This window comes from Lynx canadensis, chromosome C1 (genome assembly GCF_007474595.2).
Source record: "Lynx canadensis isolate LIC74 chromosome C1, mLynCan4.pri.v2, whole genome shotgun sequence".
Classification (NCBI taxonomy): domain Eukaryota; kingdom Metazoa; phylum Chordata; class Mammalia; order Carnivora; family Felidae; genus Lynx; species Lynx canadensis.
In genome coordinates this window covers 161,825,263-161,838,745 of record NC_044310.1, presented here as the reverse complement: position 1 = coordinate 161,838,745, position 13,483 = coordinate 161,825,263, and the positions used below count along the sequence as shown (strand labels likewise).

Here is a 13,483-nt window from a genome sequence, read left to right as displayed (position 1 = left end):
GGCAGCCTATCCAGGAAACAGCCTAGCATTTCCCAAAAAAATGGTTTGTGAGATGTTATTAGATATTATTGAACAAGTTATAATAATTCTCTTTAACATGTAAAGTTTCTGAGAAATCCTGTGGAAAATAAACCTCTTGACTGTTTAAGGAAATGAAGTAGCATCCTTTTTCTTTTTTAGATTATGTACCTTTAAAGATACGTATTTTGTTGGGTTAATTATAAGGAACACTTCGGGAAATACTGTAATAGCTGAAGAGAAGGCTGGGATGTTGTTTGGGGACTGGTGGCTGATAGGACACGTTTGGGTAAGACTGGGGAGCACTGACTATACTACTGGTGAGGATTTTAATATTTTTAACTGAAGGTTAAAAGGTTGAAGGTTTTTGAATAGATGAATAACATGAATTGATCAGTTCTTGGAAGGCGTACTTCAAGAATAGATTGGAATGGGAAGAAATTAGCACTAAAGAAGGTAGGAAGCTATTTCAGTTATGCAGGAATAAAGTAAGGAAGTAAGAACGTTAGACATTTCAAAAGACAAATCCACACGATTTGGGTGATTAGCTGTTGGGAATAAAAGATTAGTCTTTTGTTTTAAAAAAGGTCATAATCATTGACAGTTGGGAAGGGAAACTGATCTAGGGGAAGCAAAGGGGAAGCAAAGGGAAAGCAGTTTTAATGGATTGAATTTGTAGTTCTAGGTTGAAATGACTGTTGGTAGTAGACATAGAGGACTGAAATTCTGTAGAGGTGATGGACATGAAGTCATGAGAGTAGGTAAACTGGACAAGAGACTTAGAAAGATTTTCAGGAGATTTTTAGGGATGGAGACTACAGTTAGCTGCCTTGGTAGCATCAATAAAACATATAGAAAAAGCTATATTTTCTACCATTTCTAGGATAATCTTGTAGGATTATAAAGTTTTAGTGGGTAATAATTTCTTTGGGTAGCAGAAGGACAGGCATTTGTTCTAATGTCTGGCATCAGAAAATTTAGTTTGGACTCCATAGATTTGGTTTTGGATGTTTTGTTGGTTGAGATTTGACTTGTCGGATTGTTTTTTCTCAGAAATGCATCTCCATGGATTGCTTATTGGTTCTGTTATCACCTCTGCTTTATTTGAAAGAGCTTATTTTATCCTAGTCTTTTAATAAGTTAGAACACCAGACTTGAAAAGATTCTGTAAGGAGGAATTAAATGCTATATGAAACCAGTCCACATATATACCAGTGCATTTATTTCCTAAGGAAAATTTGCTTTCTTATTTACCTAAGCCCTTTCTTGTGATAACTTTTTTATTGCCTACTACATGTAACTCACTAGGATACTCTTTAATTCCCAGCATTTTATCAAATCCAGCTATTATCTTGGGTCCTCTAATATGCTAAAATTCTTTCTTTGAATGCTTAAATGAAGGTGAAATAGAATATAAGCATTTATTTATAAGAGGAAGGGGGTTTCACCTTAAACCTGTGAAAATAAAACATCAGGCTTTGAAGTATTACCTTATAATTTGGATAAATAAGTAGGCAATTGGTTTTTATGTTATAGTGTTAAATGGCAGAAAGTTAACTGATAAGGACCATAAGGAAATCTTTTTGAAAAATATCCTTAATTTTGAGTAACATTATTTCTCCCTTTATTTTTCTTTCACCCTACTTTTGAGGAATGTGGCTTTTCCCCTACCATTTTTCTTCAGACTGGACTTGTTTCAGCAGCAGTAATCACTTAGGGTTGGCATGAGAAGTTAAAGAAGATTTAAAGTACTTGTTTGCCACAATTGAAGTAAAAGGAGTATTTTGAGTTCTAGTCGCATCTTTTCAATTGCTTTTACCAAATCTTCAGAATCCTTTTTGAAGAAAAAATTACGTTTCATAGTGAAGAAACTATACGTGTTCTAGAGTTCCTGTTTTAACTGGCTAGTAGTAGAAGTAGTTTACCATTTTATCGTTTTGCATTTTGAAGTGGGTGTATATTGGGAAAAAAGAAAAATGTGGAATTCCAATTCCTTGAAGATGTAATTTGAAAGTTTTAAAATGCGATTTAAAAAATGGAGATAGTAGTCATTAGTGCTATCTACCTATTGTTTCTGGTTTTCTTTCTGGGCACACCCAACTTGGGTGTAGCCCTATAGCTTACTTTGGCCAATGAAACAGACCATAGTGACTACTCTGCTAGCCTTGACCCCTAAGTGTGGAAAGCATGCAGTACACCCTCAGCTGACCTATGATGGACATGAATAAAAAGATAAACCAGTGAGGTTTCAGGGCTTGCTTGCTATTGCTCCTGCAACCTAATTTTGCCCTGCATGGTTCAGTATGGTAGGCACTAGCTGTCTGATGCAGTGAAGCACTTAAATTGTGGCTGGATTGAACTCAGATATGATTAAGTGTAAGATACAAACTGGATTTTGAACATTTTAGTATGCAAGAAAATAAGAATGTAAAATAGGTCAATTTCTGTACTGTTTATGGGTTGAAGTGTAATTATTTTGAATATATTGGGTTAAATGACATATTATTAAAATTCACTGTTTTTAAGTTTTTTTATGTGGCATCTAGAAAATTTAGAATTACGTAAGTGACTTGCATTATGTTTCTGTTGGGCAGCACCTGTGTTGTGTAGCCTACTCTGACTAAAATCAAAATTAATACTGTAGGGTGCTCTAACAAAAAATCTTCAGATGTGGTTCAAGGATCAGGCAGCAAGGAAACTGATATTAGAGGCTGGGAAGATGCTGTGCAGAGTCGTTTGCAATAACTTGAGGACAAGTAATATACCTAATGCATTTGTAGCTTTAGGGGATGAAGCTGGAAAACAAATTGTATTTTAACTGCTGTTGGCTCCATTTGACAAGATATAAGAAGGAAATGAGCTAGAAAATGATTGGCTGGTTTGCATGTAGGAATGAGAGGCTATTTGGGGATTTGTAGGATTGGAAGAAGCAACTGGTTCTCACATTCAGTCAGTAAGAGATGAAACTGAGAAGCCTTTTGAGAAAATAATTAAAAGTCTTATGGCAAGGATCCAAACAAGGTGATGACCATCATCCATTGTTAAAATATCTGAATGCATTAAGGTGACTCAGAGTAACGGCCTACTAATTCATTTTGGTTAGGGAAAAGAGATGAAAGTATGGCTTCCCTACTAAAGCCAGGTAAAGGTAAGCCCTAAGTACTCACAATTAAGTAGAGAGACACAGTTTCATGTGACAAGAAAGCCAGCAAATCCAGTCAGTCTAAGCTGTATCTAGAAAAAAAATCTGTGGTCTAGATACTGGCACTTGGAAATGGCTAGAATCAAACATATAAGAAAGCCTTCTAAGTTTTTCAGGGAGTTGTATAGCTGAAGAAACCACAAGCATGAAAAAAGTGTGAAAAAATTGTAACTGATTGAGATTTAATGTTCTTAGTCCCTGCCCCTTAACCTTGTACCAGCAGGCTGAGAATTCTGCTTAGCTGGGGAGGCACATTCTGTGTCCACTTCATTTGTGGTAAGCAGGATAATAGACAAGGAAAAACGTCCTGGAGGGTAGAGCTAAGAGGCATAGAGAACACTGCTGAGAAACTCCTCCTAGTGATCAGAGTATACTCTGCCCCCACCCCGTCTGTTCAGCGAGGTTTATGAATTACTGTGAACCACTGACTGTTGTGTCTCCTGTTCCCTTTCTTTTTTTTTTTTTTTTTTAATTTTTTTTTTTTCAACATTTATTTTTGGGACAGAGAGAGACAGAGCATGAACGGGGGAGGGGCAGAGAGAGAGGGAGACACAGAATCGGAAACAGGCTCCAGGCTCTGAGCCATCAGCCCAGAGCCCGACGCGGGGCTCGAACTCACGGACCGCGAGATCATGACCTGGCTGAAGTCGGACGCTTAACCGACTGCGCCACCCAGGCGCCCCCTGTTCCCTTTCTTTTGAGTGAGAGTGGTTTTCTATGGTTATACTTAACCTCATTCTTACCTCATTTTTATGGTTATACTTATATTTACATATATCATTGTGTATTTTTTATGTGTAGGGAGAGGTAGATAACTTGTTTTAGTAAATAGGTTTCTGTGAAGAGGGGCCACATCTGGATCTGATAGATTATTTCCATACCATCAACAGATCCTGGTCTTTGAGCTTAATGCTATTACTAGATGGAATTTTCAGGTTGTGTTCTACAGGTAGGGGACAGGTGTATTCCTCTTGTCGGAAGGAGAATAAATTAAATGTTTGACCACGAAGGGGACTTGGGAGTCAGGATTCTTCATAAATAGTCCAATTCTGTTCTCTTGATGTTTCCTGTCATTTTTGAAGTCAGGTGTGGCCATGTGAATTATGGCCAATAAACTGAATTGAAATTTAAAAGCAGGATGTGGTTTACCACATTCCTTTTTACCTTGTTCATCAAGGCAGTCTTGGAAGTGTGTGTCAGGTAGCATTTAGGTTCATGAGGGACTGATGAGCCAGCCGATCCCCCCTGCAAATCTGAATTGGATATGTAAAATTAGTGAGAAATAAATAATTTTGTTGTGTCAAGCCATTGAGATTTGGGATTGTTTATTACTGTAGTACAACCTTACTAGTCCTGATTGATGGGTTAGATTATAATTTTAGTGACAGTAGGTGCTCATTAAATATTTGGATTGAAGACATTGGAATCTAAGGGCAAAGGAAAATGGATAAATTCTAAAACTGCTGAGGTGCGGCTTTTTGGTTTATTTTCCTTGTGATAGCCAAGCCCAAGAATGACAAGGTGCCCCTCTTATGTAGGTGGTATGGCAAAGAGATGATGTTAGGTAGAAGACAAAGGAAAAGATAGAAAAACAATGAAACTTTTAACATACAACTAAACATAATTGTTCAGAGTTGTACATAGGTGGTGTGGTTTCCTATTCCTGATGATAGCAACTCAAGTTAAGATTGTTGAAAATCCACAGAAAGTGTTGTTGAATAATCCTTAGGGGGAAAAATAGGCATTTCTGAGATGTTGAGGAAAAGGAATCTTTTGTTTAAATGGAGAAATTTTTTTTAAATGAGGCAGGGGAAAAAACCCCAAACTATTATTTTTCCTAGTCATATAGTGGTAGCAATATGGCTATCAGAACCTCAGTATGTAAAACTGACCTCATGGAGTTGCTCTGATTTACATGAGGACCTGGGACCCTACGTATTCATTTTCTCTACTGACAGATTTACAGTTTATAGTGTCCTTTACAGACAGTTTGGAAGCCCTTAAGCTGCAACAGGTATAGCCACTGTGGCATAGTTTTTGGAGTTTCTTAGGAGAAGCCTCAGGAGAAGCCTCAGATTCTTTAGGCCTAATTTTTCCAGTATTCAGATACAATTTTTAACAAACTTGGCTGATTTCCAGTTTCAAGTTGGGTTAGAAGATACACATTAGAAAGGATAATGGGTGTGTAGCTTGGGAGACAGGGTTGATATCACTAGAGTTGGGAAGAAGGCAAAAAAAAAAAAAAAGTAGATATATGAAATAAAAAAATGGAATTCTGGACTTAGTGCAGTGTTCTAGGGCTTGTCCAGTACCAAATTATTTTAATAATGAATTGCAGTCATTAAAGATTAAATAATATTTTCAGGTTCTGCTAAAGAAAGTAGGTAAGTGTATAATTATTTCTGGAGAGATTTCCATTCAAAATATGGCACCCTGTGGTTATCTTGTAAACTACCATCCTAAACAACTCATGCCTTGAAGGTTTTGAATTTTAGAAGTTTTCAGTGTATTTTTAAAGTGATTCGAAGGGCACCCAGGAGCCTCAGTTGGTTGAGTGTCCAACCTCGGCTCAGATTGTGATCTCATGATTCGTGAGTTCAAGCCCTGCAAACGGGCTTTCTGCTGTCAGTGCAGAGCCCGCTTTGGATCCTGTGTCCCCCACCCCCACCCCTCATGTCCCTCCCTCTCTTGTGTGCGTGTGCTCTCTCTCTCAAAAATAAATAAACATTAACAAAAATAAAGTGGTATACAAATAAACATTGAAGTAGTAGATAATACTCTTCTCCAGTGTTTAATTTTAAGTTTTTATAATTAAAACTTAATGAAAAGAGCCTACCTTATTTAAATTTGAGAAAATGAGTTTATATTATGCTGTATTCCATTGCCATTGTATTTCAAGAAGTTATGATAATATGTAGTATCTAAAAAGCATAACTGAAATCTGTAATGACTATTTTTTAAAGAAATATATTTTTAAAAATTTTAGTTAACATGCAACTCAGTATTGGTAAAGAGATATTTTAAGAGAGGATAGCAAACCATGTATTTTAGAAGAGAGTTCTTGCAACATGAAATGAGAATGACTTAGTAATGAAATCAATGTAGAGGTGTTTTTTTTTTTTTTTTTTGCTTGCATTCTTGATGAGTAATGAAACATGTATATATCTGAACATGGAAGAAGTTTATTGGGTAGCTGGCATGAACACTGAGAATAGGATTGTGTGAGGTGAGGTTAAAGAATCATACATAACTTTTTGATTGCTGTTTTTGTAGATTTCCACCCTTGCTTTTTTACTAAGGAAAAAGAGTTTTTTTAAGTGTAATTTTGTCATCATATACTTAGACTAGGAAGTTGTTTCCAGGGATAGAATATTTAGAAATTAGGTGGTAAGAATGTTAATTAACTTCTATAAGATCCAGCTTATGTTATGGTCACAGTTTTGAATAAAGAGCAATGTTATATCTCCCAGTTTAAGTATTTAATATATTCATAATATGTCACTTCAGTTCATCTTCAGTTGTCTCCGAAAACTGAATCTACTCTTAGAATGAATGTTTGGTACTATTAGGGCATGAGTAGAGAGAGTTGTGATAACCACTTGTAACAGATCACTTTCTTGCTGTTCCTTAGCAGTCAAGGATTATTGGAAACTGTCATCCTTTTTGGTATTTTAACCTGGGGATGTGGTAGAGAACAACTTTTATCTTTTTTTTTTTTTTTTTTAAACTTTAGAGTAACTTTAAAGTAGTCTCTTCTTATCTGAGGGAGAGAGGAAAACTAGTCTGTAAAACTTATGGGGGAAGGGAGGAGCCTTATACTGTCTGCAGTACTGTTTTATATTGATGTGTATCCTTTACAGTTATTCTGAACTTGTTATCTGTGACATTGAAGATTTTATCTGTGAGGATCCTCAAATGAAGTCCTCTATGGTGGGAAGCAACAGGGAAGATTTTTCCAGATTTTTTTTTATTGTAAAAAGCACATCACATTAAATGTACCATCTTAACCATGTTTAAGTGTCTAGTTCTGTAGTTAACACTCAACTTTCATGGGACAGATCTCTAGAGCTCTTCCTCTTGTAAAACTGAAACTGTATCCATTTCCCATCTTCCCTCTCCCTAGTGCTTAGCAACCACCTTTCTACTTTGTTTCTGTGATTTTGACTACTTTAGATACTTCATATTAGTAGAATCATACAGCATTTGTTCTTCTGTGAATGGCTTACTTCACTTAGCATATAATGTTTTCAAGTTTATCCATATTGTAGCATGTGACAGGATTTCCTTTTCTTTTTTTTTTGTAAGGCTGTACAATATTCCATTGTAGGTATATACAGCATTTTCTTTATCCTCCCCAGATTTTAAAAGTCACATTAATTTCATTTGATCAAACTACAGTTAAAGACATATATTCATATGTAGGGAAGCTAACTTAAGCTACTTTTCCTGGGAACTAACCCCGGTAGAGAACCGATTTTTAGCAATAGTTGGAGTATGTTTTGCATAATTTTTTTTCCTTGCGTTCTGACTCTATCCATTTTTGATTATGTGACTTCTAACTACTTGAAACTACTAATGTTTGTTTTCTTATCTATTAAGTAGAGGAATATATATTAAGTGCTTACAGTAGTGTCTGAACAAGGAGTAAATCTTAAGTGTTTGATAGAACGCTGCTCCCTTTAACAGAGACTTAATATTTTACTGTTTACAGTATATTAATTGCAAGTCACATAGCCTTTTTCTCATATATTTGTGGTATGGTTATAAAGTGAAGTCTTCTATAAGGCATATTAGAAAATCAGTTATTTCTAATTATGTTTACATTTGTGTGTGTGTGTATCTGATAAAAGCTTCTATTGTCTATATTTACTAGGATGAATAATCCTATTGTATAATCTCTACTTGGGTAGAAAAGCTTTGAAGATGATTCTGAAAACTGCTATAAAAAAGGGAAGGAGGATTTGAAAAAGATTAGTAGAGATGAAAGATTAATTTTAAGTAGGGGGAAGGGAACAGTCATAGAAGAATAATCTAGGTTTAGAGAGATAGGATTTGTGGGAAAGAGATTGCTTCATGTTAAAGCACAGATAATATATGTACATATATTTTGTTTAAAATAGGTAAAGGAATAAAGTTTGGTTTTAAAACTTTCCCCTAAAGTGTTAATTTCTTTTGATTAGACTAGCACAGTTATATTTCTAGGAATCAATGTCTGGAGTTTAGAACTAGCTCCTTGAAAGAAAAATTGGAAAAAGAGACTTGGTAGCTCTCACATATCCTTAGGAATCTGAATAATTATGAATGTGAAAATCTAATTAAAATAATATATGAGATCTTGTAGGATTATCCTATAATTCTGTTCAGGTGATTTTTTTTTTTTTTTTTATGGCAGGTGAAACTGATTAAAGGGAAAATGTAAATAAAACTGTAGAATCAAATGAAATAATTTCATCAGAGCTTAAAAAATTGAAGGCAGAATATGAAAGCCTTTGATAAGAACAACAAAAATCCTAATGATATACTATTGATAAAGGAAAATATCTCATTTTATCAACAGTATGGTAATTCATATTTATCTAGTATTATTTATTTAAATTAAATATGCATATTCCAGACTTGATAAACCAGTTAAGAATGTATCTTAAATATTCTATTAGCTCTGTTGATAAATAGTCTTAGGGTGAAGCGTTTAGCATTTTCTGGTAATATTTTTAATAGAAATCTATGCATGTCCTGGGTTATTAATGCCTAACTAATATTGATTATACATACAGATTACCACTGGTGCCTTCATTGATTCCATGTCAGCTCTGTTTGTGTTTCATATGATATGCCTGCTCACTCTCTCTCTCTTTTTACATGCTTTTAGCACGATGCTGCATATTGCTATTTATATATCCTTGAATTGAATGAATTTATATTTTCTGATTTTAACTAAATAACCTTTAAAGTGGACAAGTGTCTTTAATATCCACATAAAGAAGCCATGCATTGACTAGCAAAGAAAATGAAGTTATCACTGAACACCCAAGAAAATGGCAGAGTAGTCACTTTTTCTCTGCTATTGATAACATTGAATCTTACCCTAAATATTTTGTTGTGGCATTATCTAATATTGAGCTACTGTAATTAACAATAAAATTAAAATTGTTAATCTCTTACATGTATTTGTTTTCTAATATTTTATAGTCAATTAGAGTGTATATGCTTAATATTTATGGGGTGCATATTCACAGCTTTACTAATAGTGCCACTCAAAGATTTGGAGACCACTGGCTGGCATTATCTTCCTAATCCACAAAAGCAGCCAAACTTTCTTTCCTCCTTCCTTCCTTTCTCTTTCTTTTTTTCTCCCTCCCTCCCTTCCTTCCTATTTTGTTTTATTATGGTAGGCCATGAAAACAACCATAAACATGAGACAATACTGCCATATACCAAACCAGATGAAAAGGAAATTTAAACATTTTGAGGTAGAGAGTAAATATAATTTTAAAAATAGTGCCATTGGGGCACCTGGGCTTAGTTGGTTAAGCCTTCAACTCCTGATTTTGGCTGTGGTCATGATCTCGGGGTTTGTGAGTTCTAGCCCTTGGGATTCTCTCTCTCTCTCTCTCTCTCTCTCTCTCTCTCTCCCTCCCTCCCTCCCTCCCTCCCTCTCTCTCCCTCTCTCTCCCTCTCTCTCCCCCCCTCCCCCTCCCCCGGCCCCCGCTCTCTCTCTCAAAATAAATAAATAAACTTTAAAAAAAAGTGCTGTTTATTTTAACATTCTTTTTTTTTTTAATGTTTGAGAGAAAGAGAAAGCATTGCACATGTGCACCAGCAGGGAGAGGCAGAGAGAGGGGAATAGAGAGAGAATCCCAAGCAGGCTCCATGCTGTCAGTGCAGAGCCTGGCGTGGGGCTTGATCCCACCAACCATGAGATCATGACCTGAACTAAAATCAACAGTCAGATGCTTAACCAACTGAGCCACCCAGGCATCCCTCTTTGAGAATTTCTATTTATATTGCTTCAATTTTTTTTTTTTGCATTTAAACTTGTTTTTTCTTATGTACCCAAAGTCCTTTCAAATAAGCACATTTGTTTTTTTAAGCATACTCATTTTTTATATTGTTAGTGTATATTAATACATGTATTTGCTACTAGACATGTTAAATCTGCCTTTGTTGGCTAGCTTAGGAACTTCAGTGACATTCTTAGAATGCTTGCTTTCCCAGCATAACTCTTGGGAAGTGTCGTATGTACTTGTTTGCAATTGATCTTTCATTCTTTCAATCTACTCTAGGCAGGATTGTGTCCTAACTTCTCTACTGCAACAGTTTTTGTCAAGATCACCAGTGATTACCACATTTTTACATCCAAAAGTCGTTTCTCAGTCTTCATTTTACCTGACTCATCAAGCACTGACGCCTATGATTATGTTCTTGAAATGACTGCTTCACTTGCTTTCTGGACACTAGTTTCCTTGTGTCTCTGGCTGGTTCCTTTTAGTCTCCTCTACTTGTGAACGTTGAAGTGCCCAGGGTTTCCTTTTGTCTGTATTCCATTCCAAGTCACTCTCAATAATCAGCTGTGTATGCTGATGGATGTCCAAATTTATATCTGCAGGGCATGCTTTTGCCTGAACTCCAGAGCCATCAACTGCCTGATGAGCATCATCATTTGGTTATTTCATAGGCACCTCCAAACTTTCATATCCAAAAATGGGGGCCTGATTGGCACCCTTCTCTCACAATCTCTTCACCTTCCAGTCTACCCTATCTCAGTTAGTGGCAGCTCCATCTCTTTTATTACACAGCACAAAAACCTTAGAATTGTCTTTAACTCCTTTCTTGTTCTCACACCTCACAAAAAAACCTGTTAGTAATTAACAGGTTGTTAGCAAATGTCATGGACTCTACCTGACTGGCCAGTCCTTACTACTTCCTCAATAACACCTTAATTTTAGGCCACTATCATCTTTTGCTTTGGTAATTATAGATTAGCTCCCTAATTTAATTAGTTTCCCTACTTATGTCCTTGTTCCCAACAGTCTCTTTAATGCAGCATCCAGAGTGATACTGAATTTATTTTAGTAAGATGTAATTTAAATTATATCACCCTTCTACTCCTAATGCCTTGGTGGCTTCCCTCACTCTGAATGAAATGTAAAGTCCTTGTAATGGTCTATGAGGTAATATGCAATGTGTAACATCATATATGATCATCTTTCCTCCTCTTCCACATTTTTACTTTGTGATCTTATCTCTTACTACACTTTCTCCATATTCATTTCATTCTACCCACACAGGCCTCTTTGCTTTTCCTTGAATACACCAAACATGCATCCAGCTTGCTTTTCCTTGCTCATCCTTTGCCTCCAGGCAGTTTTCTCTGACCCCTCTATTTAAAACAGCTAGTATTTCACTCCTTTCACTTCCTGCTCTCTTTACCATTCTCATTACACTTTATCACCTAAAATGCTGTGTATTTACTTAATTGTTCTGTCTTCTCGCAACTAAATAGGAAACTTGATGAAGGTAACTGTTGTATTAACTGTTTATCCTTAGAACCTACAACAGTGCCTGGCACATTATTGTCACTCACATACTTGTTAAGTGAATAATATTGTATTCTAAACTTCAGTTTATGGGCTTAATTTTTAGAGCACACTCATCTCTTAAAGGTTTTGTTTTGTTTTGTTTTGTTTTGTTTTAAATTCCTATGTTGGGGAAAGGTGTTAGTTGATTATAAGGAACTAGAGATGAAGCCGCAACAAAAGAAGCTGATTGACACAGAATTCCTAAGTAATCTATAGATTACTCAAAAAAATTTTTATTTAGAATAATATTTATATTGAAGTATAATACACATTCAGAAAAATGTAAAATCATATGTGTGTACCTTGATGAATTTTTATAGAATGAACACCTAGGAAAAATTACCCAGATCAAAATATAGGACATTGTGAACAAACCAGCAATCTCCTTAGACCCAGTTATTACCCCTTTTTAAAGATAGGCAGTCACCGTAGAGTAGTTTTACCTGTTTTAAGCTTTATATAAAAATAGAATTTCTAGAGAGACAGAGAGAGAAAAAATGTGAGCCTTTTGTTTTAAATTATGTTTGTGACATTCATTCCTGTTGCATATAGGTTGTTAATTTTCATTGTTTTAACACATTTAACTGTATGAATGAATATATTATGACTTATTTTCCATTCTAATACTGGTGGACATTGGAATTGTTTCATTTAGGGTGAACTTCTAGTGTATGCATTTCTGTTGGAGTGAAATTGCTTGGGTTATAGGGTATGCATAGGTTTAGTTTTAGAAGATGTGGTCAAAAGGTTTTCTAAAATTACATCGATTTATACACCCACTAGCAGTGTGGGAGAGTTTTAGTTATTCCACTACTTTGCCAACAGTTGGCCTGGTCTGTTTTGAATGTTAGCCATTGTGGTGGTATGATACCTCATTGTGATTTTGCTTTTTATTTTCCTGATACCTAATAAGATTGGGTACTTCTTCATACTTGTATGGTCTATTTTGATGGATTATTACTTCCCTTTCCTCTGAGCCTTACAAATAGATTTCTAAGAATGATTAGGTACCACATGTAAGACATTAATAGAGCACAGTAAAAAATATTTTCCTGTCATCTACACTCAGCTATTGAGGAAGATGTAACCTTGACTGCCTAGTACTGGAGACTTATTTTTAAGGTGTCTGTAATTAAAATGATATGCAGTTAGCAAAGGGGAATTATTTCCAATTTATTGGATTAATTAATTTTATCATTAAGATTCTAAAATACCCCAGATTGCGTATGAACAAGTGGAGTGATTTAAAAATTGGTGTAACACATTTTGGGCAATTAATCTATTATTTTTAGTGAACACTTAGTGGTCCTGTCCCTATGAAATGACTTTTAATCTTATTAAAAAAACACTTCTCTTTATGTATTATTTGCAGATAGAAGGAGCATAGAGAAGCAGAGGGCAGAGTCTCTCCAGGTAGATTATTGCCTATATTGGAAGTTCCTCCTTAGGGAAGTTTTTGTTCATTTAGTCAGATTGTATTTTCTGAGCACTTTGGAGTGAAGCACTCAATATCTAAAGGGATGTATGAGCCCATAAATATAATTCTACCATAAGTATATATAAAAGAGATGACATTTGAAGTAGCCTTTAAGGATAAATAGAGGTTAGTTCGATGAAAAAGGAAAAGAGATAGAAAACAGTCCAGGCAAGATGCACACACAAGGGAGTGACATTGAGAGAGGGC

At 35.4% G+C, this 13,483-nt stretch overlaps 1 protein-coding gene across 1 annotated transcript in view; it reads left to right on the top strand.

Moving 5' to 3' along the window:
- The window catches only part of SP3 (Sp3 transcription factor), a 60,423-nt gene that overhangs the window by 33,244 nt on the left and 13,696 nt on the right, over positions 1 to 13,483 (top strand). The gene's annotated exons all lie outside the window — the stretch shown is intronic.